Here is a 9,764-nt window from a genome sequence, read left to right on the forward strand (position 1 = left end):
TCAGAGCTTGCAACTTGGCATCTTTTGCAAGACCTAAATATACTCGTAAAAGGCGTGAACTGTTTCCATAATGAAGCCTTTTAGAACTCACTTGTGAAAATTCATTTAAAGCCATACTTTGGCAGAGCAAGTGAAAGCTTTAAAGTGCTGGTATGAGCTTCAATGTGTAGCGGGAGAAGTGCCAAGAGGCAGGCAGTAGAGGTGGGGCAGCTAAAACTACCAGCTACTAACATCACCTTACATGGTCCATTAAAGAGGCTGTTTCTCATAGCCTTGCCAGTTTTTAATGCTTGGTTTGGAATTTTCTGTATCACATTTCTGCAGAAGGCCAAACTTCTACAGTAAATTTAATTCAAGAGATTTTTTTCTGGTTTTAATAATAAGGCTCTGCCATATATAAAACTTTGAATAACTTCTGCTCAGAGTGTTCAAAATTGTTGGCAGGTAGCTATTTGATGTTCTCAGAATCATCTGCAAAAAAATGATCACGTCAAGGTTTTGGGAGTTCATATTCAGGAAGATCATGAAATGTTTCTTAAACTCAGTAGCAGAGATTCCCTCAGATCCCATCCATCAAAGGCATGTTCAGCTCAACACTCAACAAGATTTTCACTGTAGCTGCAACTCCAGGTTACTGCAGAGTAGACCAAAAATAGATACCTACAAAGAAAACTGGCAGGTTGCATCCCACAGATAAGGGAGAGTGTAGTACTGTCTGTCTGAATGTCTGAAGAGGCACATAAAATCACCCACTAAAGATTATTGATTACATTACTACAATATAATGTTTTAATATTGTAATAATACCAGAAATCAACCATCAACACCCACCAGGGCTAGGATCTGTGCAAATACATAGCAAGTTATAAACCCTGCAAAGTCCTTTTCTCATGCTCTGCACAGAGATGAATGTCACTGTGATAGTTTGGCTCGGGATGATAATTAGGACCTTCAAAATGTGGAGGCTGTAAGAAAATCCAAAAGCACATACTTCGCAAATAACAGAAGCTCAGTCTCATCCCAGATGTTGCCTGTTCTCCAGATCCTGAGCCAAAGCCCTCTGGTCCTAGAAGGGCACTGGACCAGGCTCCTACCCGAGCATTCCGTATCATTCACATATGGCATCACTGAGGCTGGCAGGAACCTCTGGAGACCATCCAGTGCAAACCCCCTGCTTAAAGCAGGGACAGAGAGAGCAGGTTGCTCAGGGCCATGTCCACTTGGGCTTTGAATATCTCCAAGGATGGAGACACCACAAATACTCTGGGAAACCTCTTCCAGTGTTCAGCCACCCTCAGAGTGAAATAGTTTTTCTTATGTTTAAATGAAATTTCATGTTTCAGTTTGGGCCCATTGTCCCTTGTCGTGTCACTGGGCACAACTGAGAAGAGGCTGGCACTGAGCCCCCCGAGCCTCCTCCAGGCTGAACAATCCCAACTCTGTCAGCCTCTCCCCGTGGGGTAGATGCTCCAAGGAAGAAAGTACAATTGCAGCAACTCTTTCCTCAACATCCAATATATTACAGATTATACCATCTGAAGTGATTCAAACATCCAAAGAGATTCACAGACTCTATATTTACCTTCCACTGAATGCATACATTTGAACTACTCTAGCTCCTCTGTCAGCAAAATGGCTATTTTCAACTGAGGGACTAGGAAACATTATTTAAAAATGCAAAGGAAGCATTGCATTGTAACCCCATAGAAATGGCACTGTGGTTTTCCACCTTTACGTGGTAATTACCAAGGGACATAAAAGTGCTTTGTTGAAAAGCAAAGTGCAGTCTTTCATATCTTGCAAATGCATTCTGTGATCTGAAAAACAAATAATTTTCATGCACATCAACACTAGTAATGAATATCCTGCTAGCAAAAATACTATTTTAGCAACACCTAGGGAGATCCTCTGACTTAAGAGTTGTCTTAAGCAACACTTCACACACATACTGATGTTAAATCTCAGGAAGCACTTCTGCAAACCCATAGAATGTGTGGTTACACAATGAAAAATAAGGTTGCAAATATGGTTATCTGCTTGCTCAGCATGTCTAATCACTTGAACACACTGATACGCTTGCAGAGTTTAATATATTAACTTTTGTTGGTTATACTTGAATATTCTTCAGGGTAGCATAGCTAAGGAGCAATGAGGTGAATCCCATTTCTTCTTGTGCATTACTCTGACTGTACAATACCTTTCAGGTAGCTGCAAATCTCCTGATAACTAAACAGAACTAAACTCTGATGGAGATATTCCATATAACCCAGAGAATGCAGCTCAACTTCCAGCATTCAAGCACTGGCAGTTAGAGCCACTTTTTCACTAGAAGACTTTTAGTTGTGAGTACTAGCAGCAAGAACCTGTGATAAGGGAGCAGATGCTGCTTTTACCTTATGACTTTTCAGGATACAAGCACATTTTAAGCAATGTCTTTCAGTAGTACCATCTGAGAATTTTGGCAGTGTGGTGGAGGGAGACGTGCAGAGAGATGCTGAATCTCTCAAAGCCCTCTTTGGCATTACATCCAATAACTTCAGTTTCCTTCATGAGACTGAACTAGCCCTGTAACTACTCAGGGTCAGTATGCCCCATTTCAGTTTGAAAATACCTCCTTGCAGAATGCCCCTTTCACAAACAAACAAACTACTGGGAGTAAATTTACATAGCAGGATGGTTTATGGAAAAAATAGATGCCCAAATTTGTCAGCAATATCCTAAAAATTGAACATTCTCTAGGGACAACATTAAAGCATACCTAACTGAATATGAGAAAACAAAGAGTAACATACAGATTTTCTTCTGGAGTGAATACAGAGTCTGACATTTCCACGCAGAGCAGCTCAGTGATGGGCAATAAGACAAAGCAGCAATATGGGCAACATGACACTCCAGAGGGATAAACAATATATTTCTTCTGTCAACAAAAATATATGCCGTTTTTAAATCTTTTAATGTCTCCCACAATATATTATTTTCTATTTCCAGCTAAAGAAATCAGAGCAGAACTACTGTTTCCATTATCAGTTTACACTGAATATTATTGGCTGTTGTTAAGAGGCATAATATTCATAATAAGGCTTGGGTATAACATTTCACTGTATTGTAAGTTCTGCAACTTGTAAACAAAATATCAGTCACAGTACTTCAACCTCTACTTACTTCAAGCCTGAACATATAAATCAACTTCTCTTCAAATCAACTTCTCTTCAATATTAATTAGTATAATTTTACTTACTTGCTCCTCAATCTATGAAATTCTTATGCTTATTGCCTCTCTTCATAAAATGTGTTTCCTACACATCATTCATTTTTCCCTCTAGCGTCCTTGCTCATTGTTAGAAGTAACATTATTTTTATCTGTTTTCATGTAGTGAAAAACTGGGATCATGTTTTCAATTAAAGTATTTGAAAACATGTGAACAGACAGTAGAAATTACTAAGAGGAGAAACTACAAAACTGGGAGGCACAAAGTGAGGCCAAAGTCTCAGGAAGTCAGACCAGTCACGGTAGTCAAGGTAGGCCAATCCTAGGAGTAACATCATCCACCTCAGACTCTTCTGCCAAAAGATCATGCTTGTTTCACAAACATTCACATTAATTCATTTCAAAATTAGTCTAATAATGACAATGAAAACCATACAGAAGTTCAGGAGACAGTTTAAGCCAAACCCAGCCCTAATCTGAGGCCTGTGACTTAAATATATAGTCAGACTTCAGATCTGTGTTTTCCTGGAGAAAACATCACAGTGTGGATAGAAAGTAACACTCAGACAGAGAACATCAACATGGAATCTCACCACAACCTCAACCTAAACTCAAAATGTGGGACTATTACCACTAAAGTGCTTGCCTGAGGGAACTGCAGATCTGTAGAGGACAAGTCTCTGTTCCCTGCCCGTGCTCCAAACTGCTCCTCACTGCTCATCCTCCACTGTTTTGCTCAGTTTAGGACAACAGAGTAAAGCGAGGAGGGAATTTATGTTGTTTTCCTTGGAAGATCATTTCACAGATAAATTAGCACCATAGACAAAATTTGTTACCCTCTGTGTAGTTGAAAGAATTTAAAACACCAAGGGGTGTAAAAAGTGATCATGTACCTTTTAAGCTGGCGTTAACTACTTGTAGTCATCGCCCTGGAAGAGCTCATCCATTATACAGAATTACATCGGTGCTGCTCACTTCCTGTCACACACACATTAGAAACAAGAAAATAAGCATACAGCAGAACGAGAAGGGGGGGGGAATGGGGGGAGACGGCACGCAACATGTTAATTTAGTATTCATTTCAAAATACAAGAGATTACAAAGATTTTGGAAGAGAAGGAGCATTTGTCAGTGCCTTAGTGAACCTTCCTGCACAACTCTTTTAATCTGCTTCCATTCCTTGTCTATGCAGGAATGTCAGGCGCGCGATAAATTTCACACATTCACAGCACGAATGTATTCTTGTCATGATCTCTGGGAGACTACACAAATCAGAGATGTTCAAAAGCAGCCCAGTAACATCCACAGTTCAGCTGAACCATTCAGATGAGACACACATGGGAGTTAACAACTTAGAGAAAGAAGAAGAGATCCTCCCATTAATCTGCTCCATACATACAGTACAGAAGGTGCAATATAGCCTATTCTAAGAGGTGCCACAGTCAATGGGAGGTGAAAGCTTTCAGCATCTTCCAAGGAGGCATTCAGCCTCTCTCTTGATCAAGGCATACTCCCTTTTTCCTCAGGGGCCTCCCTATCTTTTGCTTCTACCAAAATGAAACTGCAGCTACACACTCTGATTTTCACTAGGTACAAAGCAGGCAGAAACTTTCAAATGTGAATTTTTCTGCATCAGATCAGATTGCTGCAATGCTGTCACTAACAAGTGAGCAACTTCCTGTGAATATTTATTAAAAATTCACTGTGGCCTTAGTATGCTTCAATAAATTTTGTTCTTTTCCTCAGAAAGTAAGCTTCCACTTAAGTGATAGATTCCCCTGTTAGTTCAATTTGCTGGAAAGTCTATAATGTTAAACTCATCAAAGTATGGCTGCTTTGTTTTTTATGCACATTTCTATCATCATAGTTATGTAAGTGCTTATGCAATGAAAATATACGTAAGACACAAACCTGACCATGTCACTGAGAATTATTTACAAGAGCTATAAATCAAAGTTGCATCCTGCTTTATTTTATATTTAAGGACCTACTGCACACATAAAATGTCACATATGTCCAAAATTTGCTTTCAGTCACTTCCCCCCCCCCAAAAAACAACCAGAATTGAACTGCCTGCTGAAGGCTATTCTTCAGTCAGAGTCCATGCAAAATTGTATTAGAAGCTTTGAAGTTAAAACATGAACATTGACTACCAGAGAGCGCCCTAAAGACAAAGACATTTACTGGATGTAAAGGTAAAATGTTTCAGTGAAGACAAAGGTCACCTTATATTTTCTCAAAATCTAATCATGTTAGAAACTCGATGTTCTGTTCTCAAGTTTTGTTTAAGAGCTGAAATCTTTTCATGGAAGGAATCAGCCATAAAATATTGTTAACCTTGGTGATTGATTATGCTGTAATGGCCAAGTTATGATAACCTCATGGGCCATGGGACTGCAGAACCTCTGCTGTTAGGCCAGAGGAATCCAATTCATCACAACAGCAGAGCAGATGGGGCACGAGCAGAAGAGCTGCCTGCCAAGCTAAGCTTCCAGTTTGCAGGAAATGAGGTTTTATCTGAATTGGTGGCTTTCATCCAAATCAAGCAGGAAACAAACTCTTTTGAAAATGCCCACAAACTAGAAATTCCCAGAAAGGTCACTTCAGAAACATCAAAACACTCCCAAAACACAATTCCCAAGTTCCCAAGCCTGCAGCTGATCAGTGGCATGGTCTCTGGCAATAGCAGCAGCATCTGCGAATGCCAGCTCCACACAGTAGCTGTGGGAGCTCCCAAGACCCTCTGGCTCCAGTGCAGCCTTGATGCTGAGGACTACCCTGGGAAACCTGCCCAAAGTCACAGCTCCACGTCCGGGAGTGCAGGAGCCCTGGCAGTCCTGCTTCAGCCAATCCTCTTAGTGCTTCCAGACATGAAAATCAAAGTGGAGTTCAAGCTCCCAGTATTTTCTTGCTTTTAGCTTGACAGCGGGTTGGAAGTGGTTACCCAAGACCACTGGCTGGAATTTCAACCTCCCAAGCCCTGGACAGTCCTTGGTGCCATTGGACAGACTACCCCAAGACAGAGGAGGCTGCATTGCCTGGGCTGACCTGCCAAGAAGTGCTCCAAGAATCAGGGGAGCTCAGTTTGACAAGAAGTCACCAAATGGGATAACTTCAAAGCACTTCAGGCGCAGCAAATGTGCTATTTCCAGCTAAACTTTGTTTTACCAATAAATCTCTAACTAGCATGGAATATCAATATAAAAACCAAAGGCCTTAATCTCCATTGCTTACCTTCATATGGAATAATTTGTATTTATGAAACACAATACAAAAGAACACTTATTTAGACCAGCTTTAAGATCTTGAGACAAGTGGCAGACACTATTATTTATGGATAACAAGAATTCAGCAACAGTGCCTTCAGCTACTCTGTGTGCCCTGGCTGCCCCCTCACACATCTATACCGCAAGGTACCTTCTCAGATCTCTTGGCAACCATTCACAAGGTTGAGATGAAAAATTTTCAAACTTTTAGAATAAGCTGGAGTTTTGTTCTGTGTAGAAAGGTAAATTATGTACTGAGAACAAGGCAAAGCAAAGACAAAGTGTGACCTCCATATTTGCACATCTGCTTCAGTTCACACTCCAAGTGAGATTTGTTATTAAAAACTTCAGGTAACTGATATGCATTTTGAAGAATGTGAAGGAACAACACTGCTTCCCAGGAACCACAGCAGGACAGTATGACACTTGCTTTTGGTTCTGCAGTGATGATTAAGGAGTTCAGAGGAAGATCAGTTGTTTTCTGAATCTCAAGTATATGATCTAGTGCCCTGAGGTTCCCTTATTTATTTCTGACTCCTTTTAACAAAGAGGTTTTAGATAAAGTTTTTGGTGTATAAACCAACCTTTTTTTTTTTTTTTTCATGTTGAATATATTACTTACTTGGATCATACAAACATATTTTAATGCAACCCTACAATTACTTTCTCTTCTGCAGTTTACACTTGAATGGTCATATGAACTAAAAAACCAATGCATTACTACAGGGGTCTGAGTGGATGGTGATGGTGTATGTGTCAGCTGGTCTGGTTTGTATATCTCAAGCTAGGTTCTTCTACAGACTATTTTTTCAGCAGTTCAACTGCACTGACTACCCTTGTTCATAACAGTACCTTTGAAATCTGGTTACTACAGTAGACTTCATTACCGAAAGAATTAGAAATAGAGCCTGAATCAGCATATATCTTTTTGCCCCTCTGCATTAGCTGTTCTGGCTCAAAGTGATTTGAAATGAACGAGCCCTTTCAAAGTACTGCTAATGACAGGTCTTTTCTATTAGTAGATCCCAATTAATTAATTATATCATCACCACCACAGGGTTTCTGGGGAAGGGGCTTCTGGCTCTTAATTGCAGGTTCACACATGTTGCATGCTGAGAAAGCACTGCTGTTCATCAGCCTCCACCCTGGACACAAACTGCATTCTAGAGTGAGCTGGAAGAGAGGCAAAAGCAGAACAGAGGCAGGTTGGACAAAGGCTAAAACAAGAAGGCAAGAATATAAATTTGCTGGGATTAATAAGGAAGTCAGTAATTAGTTCTTTATCTTGATTAGAAGGATGTTAGCAAGTATAAAAACATAGAGCAAAGTCAACACTGCATAAGCCCTCCCCTCAAGTCACACCTGGATGAAAAACAGAGCAGCACAGCAAGTAAGTCTAGGCTGCTCTGAATCCCCATAAAATGTAGCAAAGCCACTGAAGCTGGACAATGCTGGGGCTAGGCTATCGCACTGCACTGGTCCCTGAACACAAAGAGGGGAAGCTGGCACTCCTGCATTCCCACACGTGTACCAAAAACAGATCAAATCTGTTTTACAGGGCCTGAGTCTTCCCTTGCACCTTCTGGTCTTTTACACACATGAAGTGGCTGCAGCACACAGGTAAAAACACTGTCAGATATCCCTGACAGCTACTGGCAACCAACCTGTACCAGCTTTTCCAGTTATAAGAGGTAAATGGATAGGAATGATCTAGGGCCATATTTATCTTGTATAATTTCTTCCTTTTACATGATTTAGCATAGTTCCACAGACAAAGGTCTATATTTATCTGAAAAATCTCGATGACTAGGCTGAATTTAATTCAGAGATTTAGGTTAATGCATCTCATCTGTCCTGTAGAATTAATAATTATGCACCTGGAAGAAAAGCTTTGTTTCCAGGGCCCGTTATGTCTGTGCCAGTAAAGGTAACAACGGAAGCTGTACTTTACAAGAAAAGAAGCATGAGAGCAACAACTCTACAATTTACAGTCCAGGATGATAAACTAAATACTCTCCATGCGAACATTTCATTGATAGAACTGTGGGAACAGGGAGATCATCTCCCTTAGTACAACCAAAAAAAAAAAAAAAAAAAGTGTGACTCCAAACATGTGTTTTGAAAATACCAAAGAACTATGACATTTTTGCTCTGCCAGAAAAATGATCACATCTTGATTGAATACTTTGCTTTCTCACTTCCTTTTCCAAGCTGAAATGTCAACTATTTTAAGTAAAATCAGAATATTACTCAACCACAAATCAGAAAAGAACCTTGATGCCAGAGCTGTCATCAAAAGGCACATTCCAGTTATATAGTTGCAATTTTACTATTAAGAAAACAGAGATTAAACCCTTCCAAATGCTTTGCTGCTTAATGACACAATCACTAGCATGTTATTAAAGCTCAGCACTCTGACATTCCAGTCATTATATCTGCAAACACTAAGACATTATGCAACGAGAAAACAATCCTTTTATTGAAACCAAGGATGTCTAATTGTGACAGGTGAATGTTTTATCTACAGAGATGAAATCCATATACATACTATTTTCATGCAGTCTTCATGTTCCATTTACACAGTTTGCTAGTTTAGAAGTGTTTCAGTCAATCAGGAGTTCAAGAATGAAAGTCCATAACAGAAGAAAATTATATTGTGTTATTGAAGTCAGCTAGATAAACAATACCTTCTGATGATGATGATATCATTATGTGCTTCACAATGAACAGTAATACAGAAAACATTCACCTGGTTTCATATTCAGAATACTTGCTGAGCTTCATGTATAAATGGATGAATGAACAGAAGGGTAATTGTGTATTTTTTTAATATAATAAAGTCAAATTTATTCAAATCAGTAATAAAAAAAAATGTTTCTTTATATTTTGTGTGGAGTTCTGCCTTACTGAATTTGTGTTTGTTTATGATTCTGACAAGCTACAAAAAAATAGATATAAATACAGAGTCGATGCTAAATGTGTATCGCTCTTCTTTTGCAAGCAAACTGTCACAATATTATGCTCATTAAAAAGCTTTCAAAACCTAATAGCTAAGTGAAATACTAGATTTAATGACTTGAAATAAATATCTCGCAACAGAGCTATTTAAGCCACTGTAAAAACAAACCTCTTAAACGGTAGAAGCACATACACCAAACAAACAACAGAGAACCTGTGTTCACTGAAATCACTTGCAGTCTTGCCACTGACATCAGTAAGAACTAGACCAAAATAAAAACTTTTGCTACTTTTCTATTTCCTTTCGGATTAAATCTTCCTTTATTTTCTTG

The sequence above is a fragment of the Tyto alba genome, unplaced genomic scaffold (genome assembly GCF_018691265.1).
Source record: "Tyto alba isolate M040663 unplaced genomic scaffold, T.alba_DEE_v4.0 Super-Scaffold_17, whole genome shotgun sequence".
Taxonomy (NCBI): domain Eukaryota; kingdom Metazoa; phylum Chordata; class Aves; order Strigiformes; family Tytonidae; genus Tyto; species Tyto alba.